This window comes from Charadrius vociferus, unplaced genomic scaffold, assembly GCF_000708025.1.
Source record: "Charadrius vociferus isolate BGI_N301 unplaced genomic scaffold, ASM70802v2 scaffold1591, whole genome shotgun sequence".
In the NCBI taxonomy this organism is placed as follows: Eukaryota; Metazoa; Chordata; class Aves; order Charadriiformes; family Charadriidae; genus Charadrius; species Charadrius vociferus.
The window spans coordinates 72,873-89,045 of NW_009646738.1; the positions used below are offsets into that span (position 1 = coordinate 72,873).

The following is a 16,173-nucleotide window of genomic DNA, read 5'->3' on the forward strand; positions in this document are numbered from 1 at the left end:
AATTTTCAATGCAGGTATCTGCCTCAGATTTTGCTTTTAAATTTACTTAGTTAGTTTTGGGAAAAAAATATTTAGCTTTTTCAAAGAATTCTCAAGGAACATCCCAGTTACTTTGTCACAAGAATATTATTTCTCTTCCTGCTACCTTTTGCCTCACTCACTATACATCTTCTACAACTGAGAGAAATGCTATGAAAAAACAGCACATTGTCCTGTAGTCAAAGAATGTAGGATGATGATAAGCAGACGCATCCTCTAATTTCTGTGCTTGAATCTGTAGCCTTAAGCTCAAAAATGCTACACGAATAATTAATTCAGGATCATTCATTAAACATGCATAGTTTCTACAGACTGCTCCCCCATCAATCCACAATTAGATATTCATTGAAATGACAGTTGAATCTTCCTTCAAACAAGTGCACTGACTCTCAAGGTTGAGCATCTACAGTGAAAAAATTGCAGTCACTGTTACCTATAGCAGTTTCTCATACATGTGCATCTTGCATGTGGCATTTTACTTTCTCCTTTGTCTTGCTGGCATTTATAAAAGATCAAATTAGCATGGTGAAAAAAGTAGTTTGAGTTTCATAATTGATTTTGCCCCAGCATAATGTCTGGTTCCTACTGGTTTGCAAATAATGATGAATCTGGATTACAAAGACTAACTTTTACTTCTGTATTTTTATTGGGGGTGAGAGGAAGGGAGTAAAGAAATCCAATACTGCAAACAGAAGTCTGTTTTTCTGAACCAAAAAAAATGATGACAGCAGGGAAGCCTACACATCACAGATCAGGTTATTCAAACATTTGCTAAGGTGCTATAATAAATATAAATAATGCTGTAACAAATGTCACAGATGAGACCACTAAATACAGGTCAAATTAGTTTACAGTCATTCATTTAAAACTGTAAGTCTTTTTCACCTTTAAGCCAGTTACATCTTCTGTTGATAACCAGTCTATTGTTCTTGAACCTAGACTCCGTTTTGACTGTAAAGCTAGGTATCTAGAGATGGAATTAACAACAGAAAGCTGTTGCTGCTCTCCTAAAGATCATCTATCAGTATTTTTGTATTCAGAATTAAAAAAGGAAACAAAATTAATTGACAGCCGTAAAAAAAAAAAATTGTTTCTTTTCTTCCAGTGTCACATACAGGCAATGCATAAAGATTTATGTCTTATTCATGAATAACACAAAGACAACTTTTAAAATTTGTCTAAAGTCTTGAAGGTTTAAAGCAAACCTTTCAGGTAGATTTTCTGAAGCAATACTTCGATAAAAAACAACAGCAAGGAAAAAATAAGTTTGGAGCAGTAATTCTAGCTTCTGCAAATCCTGGGTAAGAAGACATGAGCTTCTAATTGAAAAAAAAATACCACCATCAGTGTAATCTGACTCAGGATAACTCAGGCCTCAAGTAACTAAAACATGAACTTTGAAATTAGTGAATTAAAATAAAAGCTTAAAAAGCAGGTACTTCCCTGCAATCAAACTAGGAGCTCTTTTCAGCTACACCAAGCAATGAACTCAATTAAAATAAGTAGTTGCACATGATTCCATGACAGAAAGATGAAATTACATCACTGCTAGCAGCAGCAACCAAACGGCAGACAGTAATCATGACACAAACTTTACAGGACATAGCAAGATCAGCAAGTAACACATAACTAGATTGATTTCAATAATTTAGTGAGCAACTTGGAAGCTAGTCTTTTTTTTCTGTCTACATTTACAAGGAGGATGTTTATATAGGAATGTTTAACAGTGTCTACAACTACCAAGTGTTTAAATATCTAAAGTACTAATGAATATTTGAGCCATATGGTCAGCCCAGAATGCATACACAAAGTATACCTATAATAATTATCTAAAAATGAATACATTGCTGCTACACTGATTCTTATTAACTCCTTTGTGTAAGTGGAGACTTCTTTTATCTGTGTATTAGATTTACAGTTAATTAAACTTAGATTAATTAAAAAACATACAAACCTACAATTATAACCTATTTGTAAGTCCCCTAACTTTAAATGCTATATTGCAGCAATTTCACTGAAATGTATTTCTCTTTACCAAATATTTTAGTGAAGAATATACTAGATATCAACTACAAGGATGACTGAAAAATAAGACCAAGGACAATACCGATCCTGGGAAGTGCCAAATGAGGAATAAAAATGTAAGTCCATGCTGTACAGATTTTTTTGGTGAATTTTATGAACATAGTTATGATGGTCAATATTTTAAATGCTATCCTCTGGTATCTGTCTAGGATTAGACAGAAACACAAGTCAATCTTCCCCAGCTACACGAAGAGTGATAGCACTTAGGTTTTCTGATCACTCCTTCATCTCACAGAAAACCACACTTGGCCTCCTCTTCTGAGTTACAACGCTGTACATTTCTCACAACAGTAACTCTAGGAAGTTAGTTGTGTTCTATAATCTCAAACTTTCAGGGGAATTAAAATACCTCTCACATTTCTTAGATGTCCAAACTAACACCCTGAATTTTGCAGGCTACCCATTGATTTGGGTTCTTCCAAAGCATACTGGGTTTGATAAGAAGTAAATCTTCTTGCAGCTCTGCCACATCCATTTCCCTCCCACTCATGACATAGCCTTATCCTCTGTGCACCCACTTTTACTCCTGAGCTTTCTTACTTTAATTTCCTTTTTCTTCATTATCCACAATTCTGCTGGGTTTCATTTTATGACCTTGGTGTAACTTATCAGGATTCAAGATGCTACTGTATTAAAAAGGGGTATACAGTCACTTCTGTTTCTCATGGCAAACAGTGGTAGCTATCAAATGGGATGAACTAAGCTCTTCTTGGTCAAGCATATCTAAATAATAATAAAAAAAGATCACCTTCAAGCACATCACAACAGAAAAGAAAACAATCTCTTAAAAACAATGTGAGAAATCTTTGGACGGTTAGGCCTATTGCAATTACCGGCTTTTCAGGTGGAAAAAAAAAAAAGTGATAAAAATAGAGACAGACGTCAAGTTTCCCAGCTTAAAAAAAAAAGCCAAACCCAAAACAAACAAACAACACACCCCATATTTACAACGTAGTGTATCAATTTCCAGTGCTTTTAAAATACTACAAAAAAGGCTCACTATGCCTATAAAAGACAAAGACAACTCACTGATAACATGGCTTCAAGAAATTCTTTTTTATATCTTGTTTTTCTGACAACACAGGGGCAAATTCTGTAATGCAGGACCACACTATTACTTAAATATCTATGGTACTCTGAAACCTAGAGGTTCAGAGGGGGTTATTAAGGTGCAGCATCTGCAAAAGTTTATAAAAATAAATATTTTCAGCCTAAGTCAAATTATAGTTCTGCATTTTTTCTATTAAATGAAATTTCAGGTTGAGTAGATTTCCAAATTAATCTATTAACATTCAATTCCAGTGGCTAAAACAAACTTGTCTGAAGATATGGTCTGCCAGGCTCACTCCCTGCTACACTTGGGAGTATTTTCATAAAAGCAGGGTTACTAGTGGAGGTTAAATTGAGCTTGAATGCCCCAGAAGTTTGTTTGGCATCACTGTAATGCCTCCCCTATTGTGCTCTGGGTCCTATCTCCCATAAGAAAATGTACAAGTTCTCTTCTTTTATCTTTTCCCTCTTTGGGCTACATTTCATAATTGCTAATGCAGCACTGAAGCATCACAGCCTGCCCCCACTGAGTAGAATTCTCAATACAGAGGTGCAGGGATACACAGCTACTTAAAGACCCTCTGATGCCACAAGAAAACAGCATATTTGCTTGAGGGAGAGGAGGAACATACATAGATTTCATTTACATACATAGCTTGGAGTGATACATACACATTTTTTTAATGTTTCTCTCTCAGAACTGTCTTGTTCTTAAACACTTCCCTCTATACCCCCAAGCTCCACAAAGACCTTGGGCTTACCATATGGCATTTACATCTGATGGTATCAAGGTGAAAATACATCTTTTTAAATAGCTTTAGCTACTAAAAAATATAAAACCCTGCATTATTTTTTTGCAATACAGAGTTCAAAAAATTAATGAGGTTTATGCGTAAGTTTATCAACAGATTATCTGTTTCTTTGCTTTGATCATAAGCTGCTACTATTACTATCATGTTAAGTCACAGCACTCTTCCTCCGCAAAAAAAATACGGAATTATAAAAAACATTGATTACATCAAGTGAAGAAATTACAATAAGGTCGACCAGAGTGAGATCAAAAGTAATTAGAAGTGTTATTTGCCGAGTTAAAAAATAAGAGTGAGTAATTATAAGAAAGGACAAAGCACACACTTTGTTTTCTTTGAATAGGATCAATACAGTATATGGAAAGAAGTATTTTCACACCCTTAAGAGGTCTGACTCCTCTTCCCCTTAAATATATTCAGCCCTAACAAAATCTGATCCTTCTTACTTAGCACAACTCTTACCCCACCAATTTCTGTTGAATAATCACTGAAATGGTTGTTTCACAGAGGCATCTACATTCTCCAAAGCAAAGAAAGCATTCTTCACCACTGCTCAGCATCACACATTGTCAACGGTGTCAGTGCCACTAAACACTAAGATAGGAACGGGAGAAAAATCACTCACAGCCATCTACAACCAGCAACCTTTCACTTCATCCTTACTCATGACAGAGCAAAAACATACTGTATCACATACGCCTGACCTCCACCTAGAATTATTTAAATCATTGTAGTGAAAAACAAATGTGAGCATATCAACAAAAATCCGGTTCACATATAATTGAGCCTAGAAAGCCTAAATGACAGGAGGGTCACCACCCATTGCTCTGCTGTAGGTTTTGCTGTGTTCTGAGCACAACCCTAAGCATCTCACAGAACCCGGGACCCAGCCCAGGCTGCTGGAGGGGTCATTTCCCTCCCCGCTGCTCACTGCTCTGTCACCACCACAGCTACACTCCTCTGCACCAGCAAAACTGACAAACAGTACAAAGCACTGAAATGAAGACTTTCACATGACTTTGACAAAAGACGGCAGCGATCGCTCCTGGAAGAACAATGGATCTTAACCACATTCAGAATGGGCGGCTCAACCCTTCAATTTAGCTTTTCCCTCAAGTGTCTCACACTTTCAACTATAAGGGAAAGAGATTGTCATTTCTATTTTTAAATACAAAGGAGACAGTCAGGTACTATCAAGATGAAGGCTAGTAAGATTGACACAGGTAGGATTTATGTCTAACTATCATGTTGGTTAAGAGAGGCACACACTACTATAGACCTTTTCCAGCAGACTTGCAGAGTATGTTTCTGTGCAAGAAAAATAGGTTGTGTTTCATTAAGAATACTGCATTTCATTAAGATGTTCTATAATCCCATGGCTGGCCTGTTGGAGGAATATTACTGGAATTTTTTGTAGTATCTTTGGAATTCTTTTTCATCATAGAGAAGAAAACTTAGTATCTCACAAAAACTTTTATAAAAACCTCTGCCTCTTTCTCACAGCATGCAGCAAGCATCAAGCAGAACTCAATGTAGTTCTGAGTCCATACATTAATTTTTAGAATCCAAAGATGAAGTAACACCAGGGTTCCCAATTACTTGCCTAATACATTTTTGAAAATTAGGTTTAGACAGTCTTACAAATAAAGGCTTTATAAAGAGGCCCAGACAAGCTTATAAATAAGCATATTTTACTTTCAGAAAAGTTCATAAGAAATTCAGAGAGACTGTTCTTTTGACATTGAAGAACCTTATTTTCTTTATTTGGCACTTTCATCAAGTCATGTTGTGTTTTAATGGACAAAGCTCACCCAAACAAAAAAGGCTGGATTAAGATATGGTCACATCCAGAAGCAGATAGTCCAGGCCACCCTCCTACATTCTGAAGGTAACTAAAATTTTATATTACCAAAATGAATGTCTTAAAAATAGGTACTTCCATAAGTCCTACAATAACAAACTGTATGGACAGTTGTAATTAATATAGAAAAAGATAAACTGAATGAAAAACAGCAAAGGCTTTAATAAGAAAACCTGCTTTCTGTGAGGCTACAATGGGGAAGAAAACTATTGGACTAGAGTAAGATTAAGAATGGAGTTCTGTACAAATCATTCTGAGAGCTGACCTTATAGCAAAAGCAGAACAAAAAAATTGGATCGCAATAATGACATCTGATGTTGGTAGAAAAAAATAAAATTGGAACTACTATAAATACAGAGGAAGATCAGAACATCACATTGCAAGAACCGAATAGCCTTCGATGACCAAAGTGATAGTAATAACAAAATGCAATAGCACAATGTCAAGGTCAAGCACTTTGGGAACAGGAAGAATTTCTACTGTGAGCTGGAGGATCATCAGCTAGAAATAACAGAGGGGGAGAATGACTTGGATGTATTAATCAATCAGGATGAATACAAACTGTGAGAGAGATACAGCTGCGAAAAAAGCAGTTGCAATCTAGCTGTATCAAGGGAGGAATTTTCAGTAGAGATAGGGATGTATTAAAGCCATTTTACAAGGAACTGGTAAGATCTCAACTGGAACTCTGTGAACATTTCTGGTCACCTGTCTTAAAAACCCCATGATTTAACCTGAAGCATGCCCAGAGAAAAGCTACAAGAATAACCCGGGAAGCAAGGAGAGGGCAGTACAAAGAGCATACTAACAGAGCCTCGTTTAATTAGCCTAGTCAATGAAGGCTGAGAGGCAATGAAAGTGCTCTCTATAAACGAATCGGGGAGGTAAGAAAGGAGAAGCAGAAAAACTCTAAAGCTACAGGCAGCAGTGGCACACAAAAAGTGTGTTAGATTTTAACACAAAGATATTAACAAGAAGAGCTGGGAACTGGAAGTTCTTGTTATCAGGTGAACAACATTCTGAACAGTTTTTACCAGCAGTAATAGGGACAAGAAACCTCACAGGAGCGAGAGGCATTTTTGTACCATTATACACAATACTACTGTTGTTGAAGGCCAGAAGATACCAGCAGTCCTCTTTTCTACAGGCCTGTGCCTTACCTATATTCCAAGCTCAGACACCACTTTTTTGACTGTCTTTTCTTCCACTTTTTCTCCTTTCCTACACATAATGCAGAGGCACAAGACTATTTCCGTGTACTTCCCTATAAAACCTCCGCACTCTGAGGTATTCCTCAGCTCAGGGACTCCAGCCCCAAAGCTAAAACACTCACCTTTTCTGAATAACCACTAGTGTATCTAAAGGTACAGAAGCAGTTTTGTCAGGTTCTCCCTTAAACAAAACCCCAGAGTATTTTTAACGTCTGCAATACATCCCAATACAGCAGCACCAGACAGCAACTTTATAGATCATGCTGTTCTACATAATTAACCAGTCTGCCAATTCGAGCTTTTCCCCCCCATCCTTATATTGTAATCCCACAGAAAGCTGGTAATAAACATCTGTTCCATGCAGCATTGCAGAACAAACTAAATCAACCAGTCAACCACTCTAACCACACTATACAATGTAAGCAAGCTCCCGGCAACCTGGGCAACTTCCGTAAAGATTTCAATTTTTAAAGAAACTTTGTCGTGCAACATGTTATCAAACACAAACACAAACCCCATATCATGCCAATAATAAATTTTAATATTTAAATGCTAAAATCTAGAGCATTTTAAAAGTACGGTTCCAATTTGAAATCAATAAATAAGGCTGCTTAAAAGTAGTAATACCTGAAAAGAGTTCTCTTGAATTTGCTTAGTAACTTTTCACCACTAATTAGAACCAGCTGAGCTCCTGCTCCTGAACAATTACAGAAACCAGACATTAGCTCGATACATGCTGTTGCAATCCATCTCATACCTAAATCCTTTCATTCTAGTCTAAACACTGCACCTGTAATAATACTTAAATAAACCTACAGTTAGCAGCCTAGCAGGGCAACTATTATTTTCAAACATGGGGGCAGTCAAAATGCTGCTTATTCAACCCAAAAGTTGCACATTATCCCGAAGAAGGGCATTGCGCTATGAAAAGCCATATGTTATGAAAGATCCACAGCCAGAAATCCAGGGCAGACTGGCAACGGCCTCCCTCAGCAATGACCCCGAGTACATAGCACACTAGTTATTTACATTACTCTGGCTAGATTATGAATGTGCATCCAGCAAAGCAGACATGTAGGCACATCCCAAATCCCTTGTGTTCAGACCCTTCATGTTTCTTACCCAGTCAGCTGTAGGAAAATATACACTTATCATAAAACTGTGGAGACACTAGCGGAAGACTACACTATTTAAGCCTGGCGGCAGATTCAGAAGTCAAGCTAGCATGCATTTTTGTATTTTAGCAGTTGCCAATGATAGAATTTGGGCATATCTAAACACAGAAGTGCATGCTTATTTAAAAAAATGTGAACTATATGGACCACTGGTACAACCACAAGCCTCTTCTTTAGGTACTGTACATGTCAGGAAATGTGAGGATCTCTCTACCTAGGGATGGGAGGCATTTTCACTCACTATGAAAACAGGACAGATCTATTTAATGTCTAACCCTGTATTAGTCCTTAACTTCACTTAAACTGCATAATTTTTTCCCTCAATTTCAACCACTATTGTATTGATCATATGAACAGCTAGGAAGTGCTTTTCTTTCCAGTTCACTAGTGCCTGCACTTGCAGATACTGTGCTAATACACTGATCCTCATTACTGCTGTTATTGAGAACTCAGCGCCAGCTTTCGTAGGCATTTGAAGCCAAATTTCGCTTGGGCAATTATGGCTTCTGTATGTTATTCCCTTGCTAGCTAGGTTTACTCCCTTTCAGCTAAATTCAGTCTCTGCATCACCGTACTCTTAATTCTAATGAAAAGACCCTAAGCAGGGCATATGTCATTCATTTTAAATAAAATTTAACTGTCTCCATCTAATATGTGGTCCACCCTGATGCATACAGTAAAAAGAAGAACTTATTAAGGAGGGTAGCACGGTGATCAGGGAGAGAAATATGAACTGTAAATAACGAGAGAAAGTAACTTGGAAGGGAAAGTGCACCTTGCTGCTTCAAGAGCTACATTCCCGGAGAGAAACAGTGAGCTGCTGCTCTTTCAGGATCTGGTATACTTAGAAGTCTCTCTGCATGGACGATATTGATTTGGAGGCATTCCTTATGTAATGGCCATCTGTAACGTTATAATTAGACTGAGCAGCATACGTGCTGGATTCCGTTTCAACTCTGCAGGCGTGCAGCCTTTTACCTATAACTGGTATATTAGGTGTCTTTGGCAATGACCTTTCACTGTGTGATTTGTCCTTACAGGCTAAATAGCACTCTCTGCTTAAACATATTTAGTCATCTAACCTGGAACAGGTTGTCCAGAGAGGTGGCAGATGTCCCATGCCTGGAAACATTCAAGGTCAGGTTGGACAGGGATCTGAGCAACCTGATCCAGTTGAAGATGTCCCTGCTCATTGCAGGAGAAGTTGGACTGGATGACCTTTAAAGGTCCCTTCCAATCCAAACTATTCTACGATTCTTTGGAAGTATACTATAATCTCAGGAGGCAACAATATTTTCAGTGGTTCTCTAAAAATCACTCATTTAACAAGAATTATATGATTACTGAATTTACTTGATTCACTAACTAACATTATGAAGGATTCCATGACAATAAATGAAAAAAATATAATGATAACTTAAATTAATATGTTTTTTCTAAAAATCACTACTTTAACATTACCTTTAAAAAACAGTAACACCACCGATTTTCTGTTTCACTATAATTTTTCCTCCTGCTGCTGACCTGGGCAAGATGTTCTTGTTGGTGTAAGAATTACAAAAAGACAGCATGTTACTTTCCCAGTGTAGGGTTTCCTCATTAGTTTTGAAACAGATCAAGAAAAGAATTTTTATTTTAATGGCAGTCTTTGAAAAAGGAAGAATATTGAAGAAAATGGCTAAAATAATATAGCAATAGCTTCTAAATAAAAAAAAAAAATCTAATAATTATTTGCATAGCTCTTTCCTTAAATTCCAAGAGCATATTAGGTATTTGTGGATAGAAAATGTAAAGATACTGATAAAAGAGAATACATTTTTTAAAATTACTATTTACTCAAGAAAAAGAATCACAAGGTTAAAAACATAGGCTATCTGGGTGCTCTGCCCTGTGGAAATCCAACTAGGCATTTATAATGATTTAAACCATAGTATGGATCTGCAGAGTATCAGGAGTGAGCTCCACCCCCTGACAGTTTCTTCCACGTGCCTCAATTTGTCAGTGGGAACTGAGCAACACAACCACAGGAAAGCTTTATCTGATCACAACATCTGTTAACAATGTCAAAGTTGTTAATATCGACCAACTACTGGTGGCTATGTAAAGCACCATCTCAGATTAGTTCCCTGAAAATATGTATCTGCATCCCAAGATGACAGCCTTCCAATATATTGCCTTTTTTGTTCCCTCTTCTAGATGTAATTTGTTCTGTTCAAAACCCAGATTTGAAGCACACCAGCAACAAGTTGTGAGAAACGGTCTACAGCATACATCTCCACTGTAATTTTCAAGTTTCAATGCCTTCCTGTAGGTCCCTGATCATGTACCATGTTATGTATACCACTTCAATACTCTGCCTAGGTAAAATATATCACTTACTTTCAGAAGAAGCTATGGCACAGATAAAATGATAGTTTGTTACAAGCAGTAGAAATGCACAGCAAAGCGCCACGCTCTCCTGCTACTCTACCCAAAGGAATCTTTCAACAACTTCAGCACACTACATGATCAGAAAAAAATTGTAATGTCCTTTTTCTGCAAGACCAACATGACTACCTGTGGTAAAGCTCAAGCCTCAATTACTATGAAGACCTTGGTTCAATATTTAGCCTGAAGTAAAACATACATTAATGCTGTTCTTCTTTTAGAATACTCCTTCTTCTCAAGATGGAGTATAAAAGGAATAAAACTCATCCCAGAAGCAGGAAAGCTGCTGCAAACAGCACTGGCTCAAAGCACAGAAAACAACTAGCCAGAGGAAGCCTCCAGGGCATCACCTGAACCACAGGAACCACCAGCAAAGCAACCTTACTGGGATGAGGCAGCTGACAGGACAGCATGATGCATCCTACAACATCTGACCAGGACTATCCCTCTAATGTAAAGACTTGCAGTACACTTTTGAGATATCCAAGAATGGAGATCATCAGTGTGTTGCAAAGAGCATCCAGACCAGTAATCCTAAACCATAACCTTTCATGGAGATGACAGCTGTTTGGTAAGAAATACCTCAGCACAATCATAGAATGGTTTAGGTCGGAAGGGACCTTGAAGATCACCGAGTTCCAACCCCCCTGCCATGGGCAGGGACACCTCCCACTAGACCAGGTTGCTTAAAGCCCCATCCAGCCTGGCCTTAAACACCTCCAGGGATGGACCTTCCACAACTTCTCCAGGCAACCTCTTTCAGTACCTTACTACCCTCAAAGTGAAAAATTTCATCCTAATATCTAACCTAAATCTACCCTCTTCCAGTTTAAAGCTATTCTCCCTCATCCTATCACTACGTGCCCCAGTAAAAAGTCCTTCCCCAGCTCTTCTTTAGGCCCCTTTTAGGTACTGGAAGCCCACTGTAAAGTCTCCCCGGAGCCTTCTCTTCTCCAGGCTGAACAACCCCAACTCTCTCAGCCTCTCCTCATAGGAGAGGTTCTCCAGCCCTCGGATCACCTTTGTGGCCCTCCTCTGGACGTGCTCCAACAGGTCCATGTCTTTCCTATGTTGGGGCGCCAGAGATGGATACAGTACCCCAGGCAGGGTCTCACTGAGCAGAGTAGTATATTGCACAATACAAACAACAATACAAACAAAATACATTTCAGTATCCTCTGCTTTCTGCATGGTATTAAGAAAGGCTTTCCTCCTAGGATTCTTCTTTTTGAAAGCATAAACACTATACTGATCTTTCCTCCCTATATTTCATATGAAATTTAACTTGGTAGTTAAGAAATTTGACTAAGAGCACCAAGCTGATCCTTAGATTTAAAAAAAAGACACCAAAACCAAATAAAACCCTAAAACCAAAAGTATTTTTAAACTGCTGATGTATTTCCTACAAAAAAACATGGTACAGAATTAAATTCCAACAAATACATCATTAATAGGAAGCCGAGCTAGAATAAAACGCACATGTAATTAAAATGAGTGTTGTATTGAACACTGCATGTTCTTGCTGTGTTTGAGAAAAATATTTTATTATTCACTGTTAATAACAGTATTGTGGAAGTCAAAGGTAGAATCCTAAAAATCACACGAAACAACCAACCAGCAAAACCACCCTTTCTCCTGTCATTACTGAGCATATAAAATATTTTTAGTACTTAATTTTTGTTGCTAAACTTCATGAAGTGCTTCCTTTCCCACTCTTTAGATACTGTGAAAACTTCAAATCAATGTGAAAGCTTCAATGGACTTGAAATATAGCTGTGTTCTTTTAAACAGAGTTCTGAAACTAATTAAGGTGAAATACTGTAGAAAATGCTACAATAGGAAAAAGCTGATGAACTTATAACTGCATTTCAACTGGGCACTCTGTGGTAGAATATTTTTTTTTCATATAGCAGCCAAAGCTTACAGGCATTTAGAAAATTGTTAAAGTAATTGGAAGAAGTAAGTAAGCTACAAGTGTACACATTTGTGAAAGGCGGACACCAAGATAAGAAGCTTAGGTGTGTTGATAAACCTGCCTGAAAGTGGCTTTGCTTCATATACTGCCTTTATTCTGGAGACAGTTTTATTTTCTGTGCGCTGAAGCCTTACACTTTGATTAGAAACCAGCTTTTTAATTGTGCTGAACATATTTTAAACAGGAGCATTTCAAATGCACCATTCTGTCCTTCCTATATTTAGTGGCTCTAGATGATAAAGTTCATTTTCTATTGCTTTACCACCTGTAGGGTAGTGACAGTCATGGCTCACACAAGGAGAACAAATGCCTGGCTGAAACAGGCATTAATGAAACAGCAGACAGTTCTCTGCTGCACAAAGGTACAAGTGTGAATACCAGTTCTCCAGACTAAAACTGCCCCCTGTATCTGCAAATAATTAGCTGCACTGAAGCGAATTGGTTGTATGTGCAATTTTCTTTATGTATTGTTCGGTATTCCCCATGAGCAGTTCAAATTTACAGTACCTAAGAAGTCCCGTAGATCTATAACATAGTTTCACACTTCACAGGACTAAACCTAATTAAACGCAAAATACAAGAAAGTAGAAGAAGCTCTAACACGTAGAAGAAACCAGAGCACAGATGCTTCTTGGATTATGAAGACTACAGGCTGCTATCTATCCTTACTTTGACACCAACATTTGCATTTTTTTAAGCTTTGTTTGTTTTCACTTTTTAAAAAATGTTAATACTGAGCAATTTATTATTTATTTTTCAATGAAGGGGGTGGGAGGTAATTTTTCAAAATCATCTTGTCAGATTACAAGAAACGTGTTTCTTTTAAAAAGACTACATTATCCCAGTGGAACAGACTTTCATGGGTAGATTCCTTGCACTTTAAAATATCACTTCAAATTGTAAATGAAAACAAAATAGATAGTTATATCAAACTGTGCTGGACTTGCACAAAAAAGTTTGAGTAGCTGTCCAGCTATGTTTCAGTGAAGTATTTCATCCAACTTCCAGACATCACAATGCTCAAATCATCAAACATTTATTAACATACTTTATAAACACATTCTAATAACCTCTTTCTTTCTTGAAGCAAATCAGAGATAACATGCAAACAGAATCTCTGACCTGAAAGCTTCATTTTTTTAAAAGCTGGAATAAATCCTGACCTAATTTTACCATTTTTTTACCCACCATTCTCTTCATACAAGAAAAGATTCGCTATTTTCCAACAATGAGTTACTCTTTATGAGTAATCCAGTAACAACAATGTGAATGTCCGCATTCAAAAGAAACACTGCAAACAAGTACACAAGTTCTCATATTTCTATCTGGTAACCATGGTGAAGGCTGTCCTTTTGGACTACAAGGAGAGGCACTTAGGTCTCAGTTCAGAAAGAGCTCACTCCTTTTTAGAAGAAATGAAACCTAAGATTCTCACATGAAACCTGGAAGAAAAAGGCAAATTGAAAAATTCATGTTAAAGATACTGAAGCCTGCAGCACTACGAGCACTTAATGCAAGTGCTCACAGTGTCCGCAAGCACGTCTGCTCACATGGAGTTGTAAACTGCAAGCATGGCAAGGTAAACTTGCTCCACACACAGATCTCAAATTAGGGCAAAATGTTCCAGGATTCTCTGACTTGATGACATATTTTGGAAATGTCTCCAAACCCAAATGGAAGAAAAAGGCCACAGATGCAAATATTACCTTAGTACTCAATGTTCAACTATTCTTCAGGGGGGTTGTTGTTTTTTGGTTTTTTGTTTTTTTGGTTTTTTTTTAAAAAAAAGTACTTCCACGCTCCAATATTCCAGCAAATTATGAAAGAAAACTTACTTGTAAAAACATGAAGTACATCAAGCTCAGCATAATGAATTCCTAAGAGACACTAAGTCAATCATAGCTGAACATGAAGACAAACTTTTTGCCTTCATTTTTAAGCTTTGCTTCATGATTATTTTATTCTGCAAGTTTATATGAAAGCAAGTTTCAGTACTCACAGTAAAATTTGGCAACTGTGAGGAACCATTGGTATACTTGTTCCTCTTATCTTACAATTCTTTCCTCCTACAGGCTGAATTAACTAAAGCCAAGACACTTCTAGAACACACACAATGGATACATTTGAAGTTTATGACGAAGGAAAGTGGTAGAGTGTTTATAGTGTCTTATGACCTAAAAAGTTGATGTTCAATAATGAATGGGATTCTACAACTTGGACTTGGTGCTACCAGATCTGTGGACTACCGCTGCAATGTTAAGAAGATATCGGTTTATGGTTTTTTTAAGCCTCTTGTAGTAATTAAAACAACCCCTGATTTAGAGTTTAATTAAGAAACAAGATAATGGGATAATAAAAGTCCTATTTAAAAAGCTTAACCTTTTCAATCTGATATCTCAAGTCAATTAGCAGACTGTACTGCGTGTCTTTTAAAGGAGCACTGCCAACCCTTGTTATTGGTTCCCCACATATTTGTTTAAATAGGTTCCTTTTCCTTGTGTGGAAGTGGGAGTAACCGATTTATTTTTTTTAACCTCCTGCAGCAAGGAAATGAAAATAATCCAGAAGTTTGGTGGTAGGTCTGGTTCTGGCTTGTTTTTTTTTTTCAAATTTTCTTAAAACCCTGATTTGGCATCTCTAAAAAACTAAGGTATTGGACTAAGTCACACGGTATGCAAATGTCATCCAGTATTTTAACATGAGAACCCTCATGGGTCATCTTCTGTTCAAAAATCTTGCTCCCTTTTGCTTTACATTGTCATTGTCCGCTTCTACTGTATCCACTGCAGCACTGGAGTACTGCATGAGTACACCAAATTATTGCTGGGTCAGTCAGCATACATGGTATAGACATACCTAGATGCTTTACGGAATTTGTCCCAAACAAGGAGCTGGCATATGTCTTTATCAGTAAGGTAACAGTAATGATTTTTTGCACCTACTCAACATTTTCTTAAAAATCACAACAAAAAGTTCCTGCTTTTTCTTGTTGCATCAGGAGAATCCAATCAGCCTCTCTACAGTTTCATTAGTGCTAATGCAGAAGCTGAACTTACGTCTACTTAACTGGTTACATTAACCAATTGCACACTGAAATGATCTCTGTGGATCCTGATAGGAAATCAGCCAGGGAGAATTTGAAAATACATCAGAGGGGAATTCCCAGTGGTTTCCTCTTAGATTAATTCAATGTGGAACTGGGGAAATTGATTACCTATCAAATCGCTGTTCGTCTTACTACACAAAGCCCACTTTCAGCACTTTCAAATATTTCAGTACTTTCAATTTAGCATTTTCAATATTTCAGATCTGTGTTGGAAAAATAAGTTGAAATGGCCAGACATTCAGGGCAAGATTTATGAAGCCAGAACACGGGAGGAAATCTCAGACAAGAAAATGTCAAATTTTCAAAGTTAACATTATTTTACAAAAAGGCCATAACTGAACCTGACAACCTAGACACCACTTAAGAAATCATCACCTGCATTTAAATCAAAAAGCAGGCTAAAATAAAAAAAAAAACACAACCAAACAAACAAAG

At 37.3% G+C, this 16,173-nt stretch overlaps 1 protein-coding gene across 1 annotated transcript in view; it reads right to left on the bottom strand.

Annotated features, from left to right (window-relative positions):
• Positions 1-16,173, bottom strand: part of COMMD10 (COMM domain containing 10) — a 113,860-nt gene that overhangs the window by 46,877 nt on the left and 50,810 nt on the right. The window lies entirely within an intron of this gene.